The following is a 17,831-nucleotide window of genomic DNA, read 5'->3' as shown; positions in this document are numbered from 1 at the left end:
ATGAGTAATCAGGAGGCTAGTGAGGGTGTCAGTGATTGCAGGAGAGTGAAGGATGAGTTGAACATGGAAGGAAAGTTTGTGTGCAGGGGATAAGGTTACTGGTTCCGGGCAGCATGAGGGAAACAGTCTTTGATTTAGGTCACAAAGGTCAGATGGATATTTGTAGGATGAAGTCTGTTATTCGTTTAGACTTTTGGTGGCCACATATGGATGACTTCATTGAGATGCATGTGAAGGAGTGTGAGAAATGTCGCAATAGTGACAAAGACATGAGACATAAGTTCCCCCCATGGTTGTTCCCCAAGTGCCAAAGGTACCTTGGAGTACAGTGGCAATAGACTTACTTGGACCTTTCAATTGTTCTGGCTCCAGGGACAGTTACATTGTTGTAGTGATATACCTTCTTACCAAGTCTCCCGAAGTGGGGTTGTCAAGGATGTTACTTCTAGAAACCTGATCAAATTTCTGGAGAATGTGTTTTGGAGAGAGGGGCTGCCTCCATAGTTGCTTAGTGATAATGGACCACAGTTTGTTTTGACGGAGTTTCAGGTGTTGCTGAAGGAGAAGAGAGTGGACATAAGAGAACTGCTTTATACCACTCCCAAAGCAATGATCGTGTTGAACGATTCAATTGTGCCATTATGGATAGATTGTTAGTGCCGAATAATAAGGATTGCTAGAGGGACTTGCAAGATTATTTCAGTACAGAGTGACTCCCCACCTGACCACGGATGTCTCGCCATTCGAGGTTATGAGAGGCCACAAGCCTAACACGCTGTTGACGCCTGGTTGGTTGGGTCGCTCCAAGATGATTGATTCTGATGTGAGACATGTTGAAGAGAGGATGAGATGGCGTGGTGAAGCCTCTAAAGTGAGTATGATTTTAGGTATGGTTGCAAGAATAGTGACATGATGGTTGGTAATCAGGTCAAAATCAAATTGCCCAGGAAGAGCAGAAAATGTGAATCCAAGTTTTCTAAACCCAAGATTGTTGAGAGAGGTTATGGAAGTGCCATACAGATGGAAGGTGATTATGTCTGGAATAAAAGGAGAGTGTGGTGGTTGGTTATGACAGGCAAGGCCATGGGTGCCTTCCATGGCACCCCAGCACTCCCCATGCTGTTTCCCATCACCATCACAGGTTCCAGTCCGCTCGTGTCACTCCCAACCTTCCCTGCTCCCCCTTTTCAGCTTTCCCATGTTAATGCTTTTACAATTCTGTTTACACCGTTCAAGGAAAGGAGGTGTGTTATATAGTTGCAATGTTAACCTTAGAATGTTTATTGTCGTGCTTGCTCAGCGCTGCATTGAATGTTTGTGCTTGAATTCCAGAGTGTTGAGCAGAGATCTCTGGGATGCAGTTGAAGCTGGTGAGCTGAAGGGAAAAGACATTACCACAGTTGGCTGCATTTATAATTGAACCTAAATAAAGGAGAAGTACTCTACTCACCCAGAGGAGCCTGTTTCCTCATTTCATTCACCAACGCCAGTGTGACAGCTACCTCGATTGGTGTACCGAAGCCACTACGCGACTGACCAAATCTATGACCCAGGCACAATAAGACTCTCAAATAAAGGTCCAGGAGCAAACAAAATCCATGAAAAATAAGTGCGCAAACCTGGGGGTCCCGTCCCACAAAACTGGTTACACACAATTATATTCTGTCCTCCAAGAGGAGCCCCCATTGAAAGAAAGCCCCAAAGATATGTTGGACCTGCCCCGATTCCTCTCAACCACCTACCTACCACCAATCCACACCCAAACAGCAGATGGAAGGCCCATTCACTCCTGCAATGGAAGCTCAGATTTCTAAACTGTTTTCACCAGCTTCAGGCACGTTCAAAGGTTTCACAAACTCGCAATAAATACCAGTTCTGGCCTATATCCACTCAGACAACTCCTGGGAGGGAGCGATACCCTGGTCACAGTACATGCCCCATTCAGGGCCTCAGATTTATTTAACATGGTCCAGAGATTCCCCAAGATACGAGAAGAGCCTGTCAAATTTCAGGAGGAGCTCCAAGTCATAAAAGACAGCTATCACCCCCACTTGTGTTGATTTAAATCAGTGCTTTACTTAAGATGCAGCAAATTGGCCAAACAAAGAACCAGCTACGGCTAGGGATTTAAAAATGTTCACTAATGGATTGTTGATAACTGTTCTTGAAATGTGTCCTTGAAAAACTGATTGGGCTCCAATACATTTGTGCAAACAGGCCAAGGGAGAACACCCTACAGAGTACCTTAAACGTCAAATACAAGATTTCTAACAAAATTCTGGGATTGTGGATGCCGCGCTTACAGCACCGCAGGCTGCAGTGGCACAGTGTGTTATGGGGTTGCAACCCAAGGTAGCAGAAAGGATTAAAGCTGTAATGATAGGATGTGAAGGAAAGGGGTTGGTCGAGGTTTGGCTGGCAGCTAACCATTTAGAAGAAAAGGTTGAGAGACAAAAAGAAACAACGGAAGCCAAGCCTATGGTGCTAGAAATACACAGCTTGGGAGTGGGGGGGTGCTGTGGAATGGCTGCCTACTTCTGATCTCCTGCTCTGGCGGCCTGTATCCTGTCTTCAATGACCTGCCAGCAGTGACTCAATTCCTGAATTGACCATAGGCAATGTGATCAGAAGGTCCAGAGGACAAGTCCACGAGGTTTGGTGAAGATTGGTGGTCTGCAACCAGCGATACGCAGTGTGCCCTGCAGCGCACAGTGGAGACTGGGCCTGGTGACTGGCCTGAGCTGCAGACACTGAAGGAGAGGGGCAGCACTGCTGGTTTTACCCTGGTGGAGAACGCAAGCTGGGAGACTCAGCGTGCAAATCCCCCTTCGGTCGCATGGGCAAGGCGGTGGCCCGCCAGAATTGAAGAACGCGGAGGCCCGACTTTATGTATGGCACTGCCAGCCGTGACACTCCAGTAAATACTGCGCTGAGCCTGTAGAAGTGTGTGGCAGACTTGTGAGCTGTGGGCCACGTGGGATGACGGGTCACCCACGTCAAGAGGTACTTGCCATATTAGGGGTGAGCGTACACCCGCCCAGTAAAGTGCACTGGCACTGGACTCATTAACTTAACCCCCTGTGGATGTATAAATTGGGCCATCAAGAACCCCCCTGCCTCCCCGCCAGGGCCCAGCTGGGAGCTGCAAGCTGGATGTCGGATGTATCACGCGGGAGCTGTGGTCTTCCCAGTGACTGAATACTGGGGTTAAGAGTATGTGTAGCCCGATGTTCTACTCCACACAGGACCTGCACTGCTCTGAGGGGCGAGTGGCAGAGCAACTATATATGGTGATTGGATTGGAGGCACATGCAGACCTCCCAGTATACCGCAACTGCGGTTGGGGTGAGATAACGGATACTTGTGGGAGGCTATAAGCATGCCACAATAGGAGGCATGTTGCAGCTGTCTGAAGGCCCTTGCTGTGCGGCTTGTGGCTGTTGGGCACGCTGCCAGCGGAGAAAGCCCTACAATCTGTCGGTGCTGGAGCAAGTAGAGGGGGCAAAGGCGCACCAGTGGTAGTCCGGTTAGAGGGCCTTGTTAAAATGCAGCGACCTGGAGTCCAGATCGAGAAGGAGCAATATCAGTACGGTGGGGCTCCAGGAGGGGTTTGGGCGAGGCCCCATGGAAACAGGTGTCGAGACTCTCCTAAAAGAACTGCTGGGTGTCCACTTTTGCGATTGAACGTGCGCACAGAACACTGACCGTGCGACCAAGACCAGGGGCTCTTCCCAAGGGGGTAATCGGAAAAATTCATAACTATTGGGACTATGGCGCTGTCCTGCGTTTGGCGAGAGAAAAGGGTCCACTGCTTTATGAGAATGCCATAATCCACATATACCCATATTTTTCTACAGCTGTGCAGAAAGAGCGTACATCTTTCCTATGTGTCAAATATGCTCTGAGAGAGACCTGTCCCTTACGCTATGCTCTTCGCAGCGAGGCTGCGTATACAACACTGAGGCAAGGCCCTATTCTTCACAATTCCAGATGAGGCGGTGGCCTTCATTGAGGCCAGTATACCGATCAGGCAGCAGCTGACTGCAGATGAAGCAGAGGGTGGCGTCCTCCTCCAAGTGATGCTTTGGTTGGCGGTACCGACATTTGGGCCATTTGTCTCAGTAGCGGTTTGCTAGGCGATATTGCAGACGTGATGTTCATCCTGTGCTGGTAATGATCTTTGGAGTGAAAGTACTGTAAGGAAGCCATGGTATCAAGACAGACACAAGTGACCACAGTTCAAGGGTGTTTATTGAACTTCAAAAAGGGTTTGAAAAACGCTTATCTAATTCAAAATCTACAGATGGGAGCAAGCTGTGACCATCAAATAATAATAACGCAGTCCTAGTAGTGTCTTGCCAAAATAAAAGGGCTTATAATAATAAACCTATTGTCAATCCTTACCTCTAAGTACAAATAGTGTGGGAAACAATATAACATAAAAGAAAGAAGAGTTCAAGAAATGATATGTCAGGATGTTCAGGCTGTTGGCCTTCCTTCCCCAGGTTTTCAGCACAGGACAAGACGGTACACTGGAGCTTAGCACAGTCTCTGTCTTCTCTAGCACGAGGGTGCAGTTCAAACATTAGCATCAGGGCCTTCTGTGCCCAAGTTTCTTTGACTTTCAAAGTCTCTTCTTTCAGAGGGCCTGATGCGACAAACAAACAATAAGTTCCTTTCCTGTTAGGTTTTCACACATACTAAAATTCTTTGGTGATCCACCTTGGGATCCCCCTCAGCCGGGCTCAGATCGTCGTTAATATAATGCTCGTCAGATTTTCATGTATCCAATTTCTCAGGTGATTCACGATTCACCCCGGATCCCCCTCAGTCAGGCTCAGATCCGTTTCAACACAATGTTCAATCAGTCTCCCTCCGCCGGGCTCGGACCGAATTTATCTATTTTGTCATCAGCTTGCTTGGCAGTATCAACAAAAAAGACTTTCGATTGTGCACAGGATTTTGCTTGACCTGTGGCAGTACCACTTAAATGTATCGTTTGTTTGCCAATCTTTCACCTTTCTTAACTCTAAGTTGGATACCCTACAGAAAAATCTTTGAATGAGCGCCCTTGTGGTGTGGGACCACTCTGTCAAGGGCATTTTCTCTCGGTTTCAAATTCAATCACTCATCTGTTGTTCACTTCTTACTCGCGCTGGTTATCACATTTGTTTCATACACTGTTTGCTTCAGCATTTCACCATACAGTGTTGCCGCTTGCAACCCTGGCTACAACACCGACCCGACTGATATCAGTCTTCCCAACTCACCGCCTGTTTTGATTTCACTGGCGCTGCTTTGTTGTAGGAGCCAAGGACAGTACCAAGGTGGCAAGCGATTCTCCCCGCCTTGACTATCGACGCGGGAGACCCACGGTTACCTCCGACACACAATGCAGGTTTCTTCAGCCTTGTTTCCTGGTCTTATGCTTTCTATTCGTGAGGGTTCGTGAAAGTAACGGTTCCTTGTCAAAAAGGCCAAGGGTAATTCCCTCCTTGCGATCCCCTTCTGTTTTGCTGTCTTTCTCCTTGTGTTAAACTGCCATCTTGGAAATGCTGTTTCCTCTTGTTTTTTTGCCTTGCTCATAGTGTACTCTCGTGCTCCGCCTTTTATCCGTGTAGGGAAGTGTAATGGAAGTCAGGTGTGTGTGATGGTCAGGAATTACCTGACTCTGCCTGACCATTGTGTGAATGGGGCCGGGGGGAGGATGTGTTCCTAAATATCTTACCTTGTAGGTTGGGGTAAAGGTACTACAGGGAAGGGGTGCATCTGGCCATCCAGCATCCCACTCCCACGCCCGAAGATCCCTCACCCAGGTGATCCTCCCGCAATGCTCCACCCCCAGGAACTGGATCCAAAAGCGATGGCCATGTCCTGGCCACCTGAATGACAGATCCCCAGGGACTAGCCAGTGAGACATCTTTAGGTTTCTCAAAGTACTAAGTAAATAAACATGGCAGGCCTTTAGATCTCTCTAGTAAATAATATGAGATATGATGGGCAGGCTGGTATCGGGGGAGTTGGTTGTGGAAGCAGTGGTCCCCTATACAGAGTTGCTGGTTTACTGTTGATATTTCTGTTGGGGTTAGGGCAGGGGGAGCTGACATGGCCCTGGTTGGGGGTGGGGGAATGAGATGAGGGAGGTTGGGAGAACATTGTTATAAAAGCATTCTGGCAGGCGCACAGTACGAACTACCGATGGTTGTGGACTGTCTCTCTTTCTTGAAGGTGTTACACATCAGGGGATACACATCAGGGGAAAGACTTTGCTGGCATCCCCAATTCACTCCATGACAGGGACCGTTAATGTTATGAGCTGGAATGGTAGAGGGCTTGAAAATGTTACTAAGGCTAGATATATAGTGGGCAATGTGAATCAACATAATGTACATGTACTGTTCTTGCAGGGAACCTACGCGTGCATGGCCCTGAAAACCTTCATCGCCAAGGGATAGGTGCCCAACAGGTTCTACACCAACATCTTGACGGAGTCCAGGAGGGTCCTGATCCACAAGCAGGTCAATTTTGAGGTGCTGCACTCCCATGTTGACCGGGATGTGCGCTACGTTATTGTACACTGTAAACTGTTTGGTAGAGAAGTGTTGCTTGAGAATACTTGTGGACCCAATCTAGATGACTCAGAGTTCTACAGGACAGTAGCGGACGTCCTCATGTCTTATCCTTTGATACCGATTATATGGGGGGAGGGTATATGAATACCTATTGGACTTGCATCTTGATCGCACTGGGAGGATACCCAGAGCACTATCGCAGGTGGCTCGTTGCATCCTGGACTGTATATCTAGACTACGACTCTGTGACATAAGATGAATTTTACATCCGATGGCAAGGACTTTCTCCTACTACTCATCGGTGCACGGCATGCCGTCCAGAATAGACCTGTTCCTTATCGCAGAGCAGCTACTGGGCCAGACCGTGGCAGTGGACATATTTGCCTGTACCTACTCGGACCACTCTCCGGTTTTTGCTTTCTGCGACATGGGGCAGGAACACCTGGGATCGTACAGAATGGCAATTTAAGTCACTGGCACTGCAAGACCGGGAGTTTCTGATGAGTACTGAGGAGGATATCTGTTATTTTCTTTTGTGCGAATGACAATGCCGCGGTGTGTCTGGGCACTCTTTGGCAGACATTTAAGGTATTTATCAGGTGCAATGGCTATATCTGGGGAGTTTGGCATGTTTAAGGCTATACATTGTGATAAATCCCATACTGAAGCTACCTTTCAGGCCCTAGAGAGCCAGTATGTGGTGGCCCCCAACCAGGCCCTCCAACGTCCTGGCAGATATCAAGACCCACCTGGAGACATTTAAGCTCCACGTGGACAGGAAGGTGAAATACTTTGCAAGGCCAGCGGCAGCCAAGAGGTACGGGGAGGGAGAGTGGTCTGGTAGAACACCATCCAGGTTGGTTCAAGCGGAATGGGGCCTGACCCATGTGGTCAGTGTGCGGGACGACCAACAGCAGATGCAATATGTGGATCAGGGGATCAATGAGGTTTTTGTCACATTTTATGAAGCACTATACAAAGCGCAAGGGGTGCTCGATGAGGAGGGCCTAGAGGTCCTGTTGGAAACCATCCCTATGTATGTCTTATCGGAGGAAGACAAAGGGTAAATCAACACACCCACGTTGGAAGAGGTTTTGCAGGTGATTAGAGAACTGCCGAAGAATAAATCCACTGGGCCCAGATGGGCTACCTGCAGAATTCCATATTGAATTTGGTGCTTTACTAGCACCCTATATTTTGAAAGTGTGGGAAGAATCAATGAACAGCAGGCTACTCCTGGAGATGCTGCATGAAGCCACTATTATTGTGTGACTGAAAACGCAGGAAACCTGGACACGAGTGTGGCTCTTATAGGCCATTGTCCCCTCATAAACACAGACACCAAAATATACGCCAAGATCATAGCAACCAGGATCTTGCCATTGATGCCCTCCCTTATACACCAGGACCAGGCGGGCTTTATAGTGGGGAGATCTACGTCCCTGAACCTTAGGCAGTTGTTTAATGTTATGGCCCCAATACCTCAGGCGGTAGCGTGATGTGCAAAAAGCGTTTGACATGGTATCCATTCCTCTTTGCAATGCTGCATAAATATAATATGGGGGAACGCATAATCCAGTATATTTAAATCCCGTATACACACCCAATTGCCACCGTTCGGGTCAATGCAGTAAAGCCCAGACCATTTGAACTTGGCAGGGGGACACGTCAGGGCTGACCGCTGTCACCCATTCTGTTTGTTTTGTGTGAAGGCATCATGAAGTAAGAAACAGACAACAGACTCAAATTTTTAAGTAGATGTTTTATTTTCTTGAATGTCAGGATGGATTAAGGCCTAACTTGCCCTATGCTAAGGTGAGCTTTTCCTACCTAAAGAAAACTAAGGATGGCCTGCGTCAGTAAGTTCAACTTAAAAGTCTGTCTGTGTCCAAAACCTATACTTGCCCTCACAGCTATCCATATATAATCGGTACAGATATCAGCTTCAAATGAAATAATGGTAATAACAAAGTTCTGAGCTTCTTCCAGATCGTGGCTTAAGTTGACCTTCCCTTGCCCAAGTTCCGAACAATTAGAAAAAGGCTTCGGGGAACCCTTCCCCAAGAGTTCAACACAGTTCACACATTTTTCTGGGGTTCCCTTCCCCAAGAGGTCAGCTCTTCCAGGTTTCAAAACAGCAAACAGCCCAAGTCTCTTGACTTTAAAATAAATTCAAATTCAACCATTCAGGCTTTTCATTCACAAAGGTTCCTTTTCCTCTCTCCGTATTCCTCATGCACAAGTAATGGTAGCAGAATGCAAGCTTCTTCACATTTGCTTTTCCTTGGCTCGTTTCAAATAGGGGTCACTCAGTTTAGGCACAGTTGTCAGACCACACAGTCCACCCATTATAGGTCACGCAACGGATAACCCTTGGAATTTTGTTATGCTTCTGTATTCTTCCGATATATCAATCAACAATGATTTCAGATTCTCCTTGACATTCTCTTGGCTTTGCCACAACGTGTATTTCACATAACTGATTCCGTGGTGTTCACCTTTTTACACCACCTTGCTTTAATTTTGCTCATAAGTGTGCTTGCTTTGATCTTGTGCTGTATTAACCTAGGCTCATCACACCTCTGTTAGTTCGGTATTCAACAATGCTTGCAGCATTCACAAAAAGTACTTATAATACTTTGCATCTTTCTCAGACATTCAATAATGCTTGTAGCACTCTCAGGGATACTTATAACACTTTGCAGCTTTATCCAGTATTCAGTAATGCTTGCAGCACTCTTCAAAGTCCTTATGCCAATTTGCAGCTTGTTCTGCATTCAACAACACTGGAGCTGGGCTGCGTTATAGCTTTTACCTCTGGGGAGGGATTGGGAGCCTGCCGGGGGATCCTCAGACTGTCGACCCACATGGGAGACAGGCACCCAGAGCCAGGGACATAATCTCTGGCCATCCTGGAGCTCGGCCTGGGCTGCATTATAACTTTTACCTCCAGGGATGGATGGGTACCCTGCTGGTGCTCCCTGGGACCGCTGCTGGGTTTGTGACGGTCGACCCACATGGGAGACAGGCAACCAAGGCCGGGTACATCATCCCCGACCATCCTGGAGCTCTGGCTGGGCTGTGTTACAGCTTTTACCTCCAGAGTGTGATGGGGACCCCTGGCGGGGCACCCTGGGACCACTGCTGGACTTGGGAACGTTCGACCTACATGGGAGACAGTCACTCAAAGCTGGGGACATCACCCCAACCGTCCTAGACCTCTGGCTGACCTGCCTTATCACTTTTCCCTTCAGGAGGGATTGGGACCCTGCCGAGGCTCCCTGGGACCACTGCTGGGCTTGGGGACGGTCGACCCACATGGGAGACACAGGCACCCAAATCCAGGGGCAGCACCCTCGGCCGTCCTGGAGCTCCAGCCGTCCCGCGCTACAGTTTTTCCCTTCGGGTGTCGGAATAAAAAGTATATCATGCCTCCTATTGTAATAAATATATTAATATTGGCCTACGCCAAGCTGCTCGAAGGTCATTTGCGAGATCTGTGTTAGAAGGTCCTGACCTTTAATCTATGTAGGCCACCATTTTAGGATTTATGTGGAAAAGTCACCCTGTGAGCTAAAATGGTGGACGATGTCATTGCAAAATACAACATGGCCGTCTTGTCCTCTGTACATTGCTAATGTGTAATCTGTCTGCAGGCTACTTGTTGAGGTCATGAACCAAGACCTCGTCCTACGTTGACCTATGTGTAAAAGGATTACATGCGCAATGAAACCAATCCACGAGTATATATTATGATAATGTATTTACACATTGGACAAAGAACATCTGTTTTACTATATCGTATTAATGTTTAAGAAGACCTGCAATTACGAAACTTAGAATACACAGTTAATGCATACGCTTATTGTTACATGTAATAAAGAACAAACCAGTTAGATGCGGTTATTTGAGACTCGGCAACTAACCCTAGAATTGGTGATGTATAAAGTAGAATATTAACCCGAAGAAGGGTTGGCCATAGCGCTCACAAAATGTATAAAAAGCGAATGCATTCTAATGTACAGTCTCTCACTGAACACACTGAACCACGCTGGAGTTCATTCTGTTGTACTGAGGGCCGATAGCTATCTGACTTTGCACTGTTTTGTAATTGTATTCGATAGAGAATAAAGTACTTTGTATGTTCCTTTGAAACCTATGTTTGGTGTATTTCCTTTTGGGGTACTCAGCCTCGATATTTTGTTTCTCTTTTCGCAGTTGGCGCCCGAATAGGGACCCTCAAGATTGATGCCGGATTGTTGAAGGTTGACACTTGCTATCGGACCGGGATCAGACGGTGTACAAAAGTAAGGGGCCTTTGGATGAGACGCGACACCTTAGCAGCGCTGCACGATCCGATCCCTGGACGACTAGCCTGTGGTCTGAGACGGCATCTTGACGAGGGTCCACTTATCGAGGCGGGCAGATTTGCCGAAATCACCATACACGAGGTAAGATTAGTTAGGTAAGATTCTTAGAAGTACCGATCGGTCCTCCTTAGGTTTGGCCAGGTGAGTCGTGACCCGATTCTTAATTTAACCCTGGCAATTTTAATTTTGGCGCATTGTATCTGCAGACACAATTATTGATCAGGTAACACCAAGAATTTGAGATATGCCTGGGAAATTGTCTACCTGCTTTAGGGCATTATTCCGCAGTGATAGACAATCTTTGGAATTTAGCCGTCCGGCACCACAGGAGGGGTCGCCGGCATGTACTATGTACTGTAAGCATGGCATTGGAAGTATAGTATTTAATGATATTTGGCACAGACAAACCAGACATACCTCCGAACTTCAGTGGCCGATCAATGGTAGTTTCGAGATCCCTCGCATTGAATATTTGGAGTCAGTATTGTTAAAGAAAAAGGCTAGACCTGCAGCATTTGATGTTTTACAGAATTGGAAAAAAGAAGCGTTACAACAGCTTAAGAGTAGAGAAAAACATGCGCGCCGTCATAAGACGGTTGCCGAAAAAGCATTATTATATGATCAGGATAAACAGGCTGAGTCGGCTAAAAATATGGAAAGGGCTTTTTCACTGGGTATTCAGAAAATCTATCCTTCCAAAGATCTCCATGATTCTGATGGTTTTTTTGAGAAAATATTAAATGAACGAAGGCCTGGTGCCTCTGCGCCACCTCCGTATGTTCCTCTTCCTGCTGCGGTACCTTTTCCTGCTGTTATTCCTACTCAACCTGTTGTTCCTATTCCTTTGACTGTTGTTCCTCCACCTGCTCCTCCGCCTCTTCCTGTCGCACCAGTTATAGCTCCTCCATCGAAATTGCCTATCCCCTCTCTTCCAAGTGGTCTTGGGCCGCTTGTAATCGATCATGGTACAGGCTCGAAGGTTGTCACTCGCAGTGCTGTAGCACCAGAGAAGAAACGCGAGTTAATTGCATGGGCTAAACATTGTATGGAGAAGGATGATCAGGCTAGTGCTTTTTCCACACTTTGTAATACGGATAATTTTCCTGAGAAAAATGTTTTTATTGAAGGTTTGGGGATTCAGTTATGTATAATGTGGGGAAGATTAAATAATACGGATGTTCCGCAAGGGTTAAGGGATCTAAATACTTTAGCAGTTTCCAGAGATACTGTGGAGAAGGTAAATGAGCATGTCGAAAGGCTATTTGAATATAGAAAGGAGTCAGAAAGGATACGGAATGAGGATGATGAAGAGGAAAGTATGTATGTACAGAAACGGTACCTTCCGTGTCGTAAACCGATATTGAAGGAAATGCAAATTTGTAAGAAAAATGCGATTAGATGGATTTCAGACATATTGATAACTCCAGTTGAGGTATATGACACATATAGTCAATGTACGTTGGAAATGCAGAGAAAAGTGATACAGGTAATGGTAGAGTACCTGCAAGATGAATGTGTAAAGAGGAAGATTAGTTGTCCCACAGAGTAATTGAATATTTATAAGAGAGCTTTTTCGTTTGACACTTCTTCGCCTGCTTTAGCGCTCGATTTGGCTCTGTTGCTTAGTAAGCGTTCGGAGTTGCCTACATCTCAGTTGCCTATGAGAGAGGTTCCTCCAACATTTGTCCCGAAGGTTGAGGTTGCGGCCGATGCTGCACGAGGTATAGTCGCTGTGGACATTCCCGCACATTATGTATCACAGTTTGTTCACATCCCATTTTCACTACAGGAAGTGAACACCATTAGACAGTCTATTCCTGATATTAGGAAAAATCCGACAGGTTCTATAAAGAGATGGAATCCATTTTGCAATCCTCAGTGTTCACCTTGGGTGACATTGATTTGTTGTTTCCAGTACTCCTGCCCGTAGATTTATGGAAACAAGTTAGAACTATTGACGATGTACCCGGGTTGGGATATACATGGGCGAATTTAACTAGATCCGATGGGGAAAGACCACAGCAGGTGATATTAACCTTGCCTGATAGAATCATTGCTAAATTAAAAACCATAATTCCCGAAAAAAGAATTATATGGGACAAGCTTACGGCCTGTGTCCAAGGAAAGTCTGAGGGTGCTACCGAGTTCTTTAATCGGTTCAAACAGGTATTTTCGGATTTCAGTGGACAAGACTTAGGCACAGAGTCTGGGAAAAGGTTATTTGTGGACAAATTTGTACGTGGATTGCTGCCTGACATCCAGTCACAGATTATGTCCTCTGAGAGCGCTTGGCAGGCGAAATCGCAATCAGAAGTACTGCATATGGCTCAGTATTATGAGAATCGTGTCAACAATGAAAAAGATAGGATTGAAAAACGGAAAGGTGATTTAAAAAACAAAGGTGCTATTGCAGCAAATTGTTAGAGGCCCCAGAGGGGGTAACTCTCAGGTTAGAGGTCAGTATGTCCCACAGGGGAATGTGCCCTTGGGTCCTGTGAACATTAATCAATGTGCTTATTGTCGACGAGAGGGTCATTGGTGAGCAAAATGCCCCGTTCTTCAACAGAGGTCGAATAATAATATGGGTAGGCGATCTAGAGGTCGCCCGGGCGTAAGGGGCTCTGGTAGAGGTCAGTTCACACAGGACCCTCAACAACCTTTTTCGCAGGACAATCACATCGTTAGGATTGCCCGAAGCAGGGTTTGGAACCTACACCTATTCCCGTCAATCAGAAAGGTCCCTACATTGAAATGATAGTGGGAAATAGGAAACATCAGTTTTTGATAGACACTGAAGCGCAGAAGTGTTCCATTGATCGTTCACGGGTTCCAAACATTCCACTGTCAGGGCAAACCAATGTTTATGTAGGGTTTTCCGGTACTTCAGTTATTTGTCCGGTCTCTATGCCAGTACTTATTTCTTTGGGTCCTTTTACGGACCAGTGTCCTTTCCTATTGTCCTCGGATTACGGGGAAAACTTGCTGGGATTGAACTTGTTAAAAGAATTAAATGCAGTGATTTATTGTTCTTCTGATGCAGTACGCTTGACAATTTCACCGCAGCAATCTTCCACCTCGCAATTTCTGACTAGACCTTTGCCTCCAGAATTCATTGATGCACCAGAGAGCTTATGGGCTGTTGACGACAATGATGTCAGTGTTTTGCAGATTGAGCCTGTTAAAATAGTTTTGAAACATGGAATTGAGCTGCCACGCATTCCCCAGTATAAGATTTCGATTGAGGGCGAGCGAGCTTTGAAATGTATTGTTTCCGATTTTGTGCACCGTGGTGTGATTGAAGAAATCTCAGGAAGTTTGTGTAATAGTCCGATTTTACCCGTGTACAAGAAAGGCGATAATGTAATTCCATTCCGTTTTATAATTGATTTACGTGCCATTAATAAAGTTGTGGCACCGCAGTTTCCAATTGTGCCTGATGTGACAACGATCTTAACCATGATTCCAGCTACAGCTACTTACTTTAGTGTTGTGGACCTAAAGAATGCATTCTTTAGTATTCCTATGTACAAGGATAGTAGATATTTGTTCGCCTTCACCTTAGGGGGACGCTCGTTTACATTTACTCGTGCACCTCAAGGGTACACAGAGAGTCCTAGTATTTATAGTAGGGCTTTGAAAGAACAACTTGATGACCTTGAATTACCCTCTACTTGTACTTTGCTTCAGTAGGTTGACGATTTGCTTCTGGCTGCAGACTCTGAGAGTGCCTGTAAGGAGGGCACTGTGTTACTACTTATTCATCTAGCTAAGCATGGTCACAAAGCTTTGCTTAAGAAATTTCAATATTGTTGCCAGGAGGTCGCCTATTTAGGCTATCTCCTGTCAAAGGAGGGAAGAAGATTGACACCTGAAAGAATAAAACACATTTCTGGTATGTCTGTCCCAAATACGCAGAAGGAAGTTAGGGCCTTGATAGGTATGGCTTCTTACTGTAGGTGGTGGATCCCAAATGTTTCACTAGTGATAAAACCGATGTTGGCCTTGACGAAGAAGGGCATTTCTTTGCCGTTGCCATGGACTTCGGAACACCAGCAATCGTTTGACTTGCTTAAGACTGCATTATGCTCTGCACCACTTTTGGGCACACCAAACTATGAAAAGGCCTTCGTATTGTTTGTGCATGAACGTGATGGATGTGCTTTGGCTGTATTAATGCAGGAGCATGGAGGGAAGAATAGGCCGTGCGGTTACTATTCCTCCGCCATTGATCCTGTAGCATGCGCTTTGCCAAGATGTTTGCGCGCTGTCGCTGCTGCTGCTGCGTCTGTAAAGCAGAGTGAGGGAATGGTCATAGGCCATGATTTCACCCGGATGGTGCCTCCCTCTGTAGATGTTCTATGGAACCGAACTCAAACGCAACACCTCACTTCCGCACGGTTGATGAGATACGAATTGATCTTGTTTGCCCCTCACATTCAAATTAGGAGGTATTGTGTTTTTAATCCGGCTGAACTCCTACCTTTCCCGCAAGATATTACTTGCGGCGGTGAAGACTCACATGATTGTTTGTATACGACCGAGCAAGAAACAAAGGGCAGGATTGATTTGAAAGATACCCCTTTGGATAATCCGCAAGGAGAGCTGTTTTGTGACAGCTCCTGCTTTAAACTTCCAGATGGTACATCCACAGCCGCTTATGCAATCACTACCTTGAGCACGGTTGTGGAAACTAAGAGAATTACACATAATTCTGCACAGGCCGCAGAGATTATAACCTTAACCCGAGCTTGTGAACTTTCCGAAGGGCTTGCAGTGAATATATATACTGATAGTCAGTATGCCTTTGGGGTGGTTCACAACTTTGGGAGACTTTGGTCGGAAAGAGGATTTCTAACCTCGCAATGCACCAAGATCCAACATGGCACCCTAATAGTGCAACTTCTCTCAGCACTTGCGCTCCCTACCCAGTTAGCAGTTGTGAAATGTGCAGCACATCGCAAGATTGTAGATAACATTGGAAAAGGGAATGCTTTTGTTGATCAAATAGCTAGACAAACTGCCACTGATCTCCTTGCGGAGATATATGTTTCTAGGAAAACTGAAAATACTAATGTGATGGATGAGGATGTGGGGTATGTACGGGATATCCAAGCCGATGCCTCAGTAGAAGAAACCAAGAGGTGGGCTGAGGGCTTGGGAAAACTTGATGACGATGGGTGCTGGGTGGACACGGTGGATGGGAAATGGTTACTCCCCGATGCTTATGTGCTTATGATGGTTGTAATGGCACACGGTCCTACGCATGTGTGTGCTCAACAGATGACGAAAATGTTAGAAAGAGTGTGGGTAAACGACAAAATTTCAAAAATTGCTCAGCACTATGCCCAGAATTGTATGATTTTCATACAACATAATGTGGGAAAGGGGACAGCAACCCAGAGGGGAAGTTTTGGGCCACCCTCTGTCCCATTTGAAGTAATTCACTTTGATTTCATTGAAATGGAGCAATGCAATAATTTAAAATATGTATTGGTAGTCATTTGTGCCTTTAGTAAGTGGGTTGAGGCTTTTCCTGTTAAAGATGCCACAGCTATGACCACTGCGAAAACTATGTTAAAGGAGTATTTTCCCCGGTTCGGTTTGCCGAGAGTTATCTGGTCGGACAATGGTCCACACTTTGTCGCCGCTGTAATCCGACAGATATGTACAGCGTTACAAATTGACAAACGGATCCATTCGGCCAGACATCCTCAGAGCGCCGGACTAGTAGAAAGACACAACGGTATCATCAAGAACAAACTCGCTAAGACATGTGCCGGCACCAAACTAAAATGGCCGGACGCCTTACCGATCGCGTTACTAGCCATGCGTACAACCCCTCAAACTAAGAGTGGGCTCTCTCCATTTGAGGTGGTAATGGGGAGACCTGCCAATATCTGGAATTTGCCAAAATGTCGAAAGTTAAGAGATATTGAAAATGTATTACTTTCAGATTATTGTAGCCAATTGACTAAAAACCTGTATTTGATTCACCACCAGGCACGAGAGGCCTTACCTGTGCGGTACGAAGGCCCGGGCCACGGCATACGACCTGGAACCTGGGTGCTCACTAAGTCATTTGAGCGCACCTCCTGCCTCGCGCCTCGCTGGCGTGGGCCGTTCAGGTCTTGTTGGTCACCCAAACAGCGGTGCGGGTAGCTGGCCGAAAGAATTGGATCCACGCGTCACACATCAAGAAACTTCCTCACCCTGTGCCACACGTTACAGAAGAAGCAGAACCCCTTGCTGATACTGCAACCAACGATCCTAAAGCAGTAAACAGCACCGAGAGTGTGTCGGAGAATATCTCTAAGCCCGAGAGGCTTGGGGAAGCTGCCATTTTGTTTCCACACTCTCCACCGATTTTGCACCCGGGAGCGGCTGTTTCAAACGCAGCCCCTTCGTTTGTCCCGGATACGTTGCTTCCAACGGGAAGTGACGACACATTGCTTCCGGATCAATCAGTACCAGGAAAAACCAGATACCACTTGCGTCCAAGAAAATAGACATGCGGCACGGTTCAACTGTGCATTCAAGGAAGGAAAAGAATCATTGAGGGCTTACTTTTTCCCAAATTTGAGAAAGGGGATTCTGTTGGCTAGGGTTTTGGAAGGACACAGAAATTGCGCGACCGGGGGGTCGCCAGCAACGAACATTGGGGTTTCCGTTTTGAAGACTGCAATGCCTGCTACCGCCACCGCTCGTATTGGACTTGTAAATAAGGGGGTGACCAACCGGGACAATGGACAAAATGCCTGGGCCCCGAAAACGTACTGCTGTGTTTTTGTAATAATATTTGGTTTTATAATAGGCACTATTGTAGGCCTTTGGTATTTAGAAGAAGCTTATCCTTTAGAGTTTTCGCTAACCCCTGTAAATGTACCCACTG

At 46.4% G+C, this 17,831-nt stretch overlaps 1 protein-coding gene across 2 annotated transcripts in view; it reads left to right on the top strand.

Annotated features, from left to right (window-relative positions):
* Positions 1-17,831, top strand: part of SNED1 (sushi, nidogen and EGF like domains 1) — a 3,218,914-nt gene that overhangs the window by 3,186,998 nt on the left and 14,085 nt on the right. Inside the window, exon 21 of one of the 2 annotated variants that reach the window (XR_011276036.1) lies at positions 1,333-11,195. The exons of the other annotated variant lie outside the window; for it this stretch is intronic. The gene's annotated coding sequence lies outside the window, so the exon portion shown is untranslated. Of the gene's footprint in view, positions 1-1,332; positions 11,196-17,831 lie in introns of those variants that run through there. 2 annotated transcript variants of the gene reach the window in all.

The sequence above is a fragment of the Ambystoma mexicanum genome, chromosome 10, assembly GCF_040938575.1.
Source record: "Ambystoma mexicanum isolate Mex_15411 chromosome 10, UKY_AmexF1_1, whole genome shotgun sequence".
Taxonomy (NCBI): domain Eukaryota; kingdom Metazoa; phylum Chordata; class Amphibia; order Caudata; family Ambystomatidae; genus Ambystoma; species Ambystoma mexicanum.
This window is presented reverse-complemented; position numbering and strand designations above follow the sequence as displayed.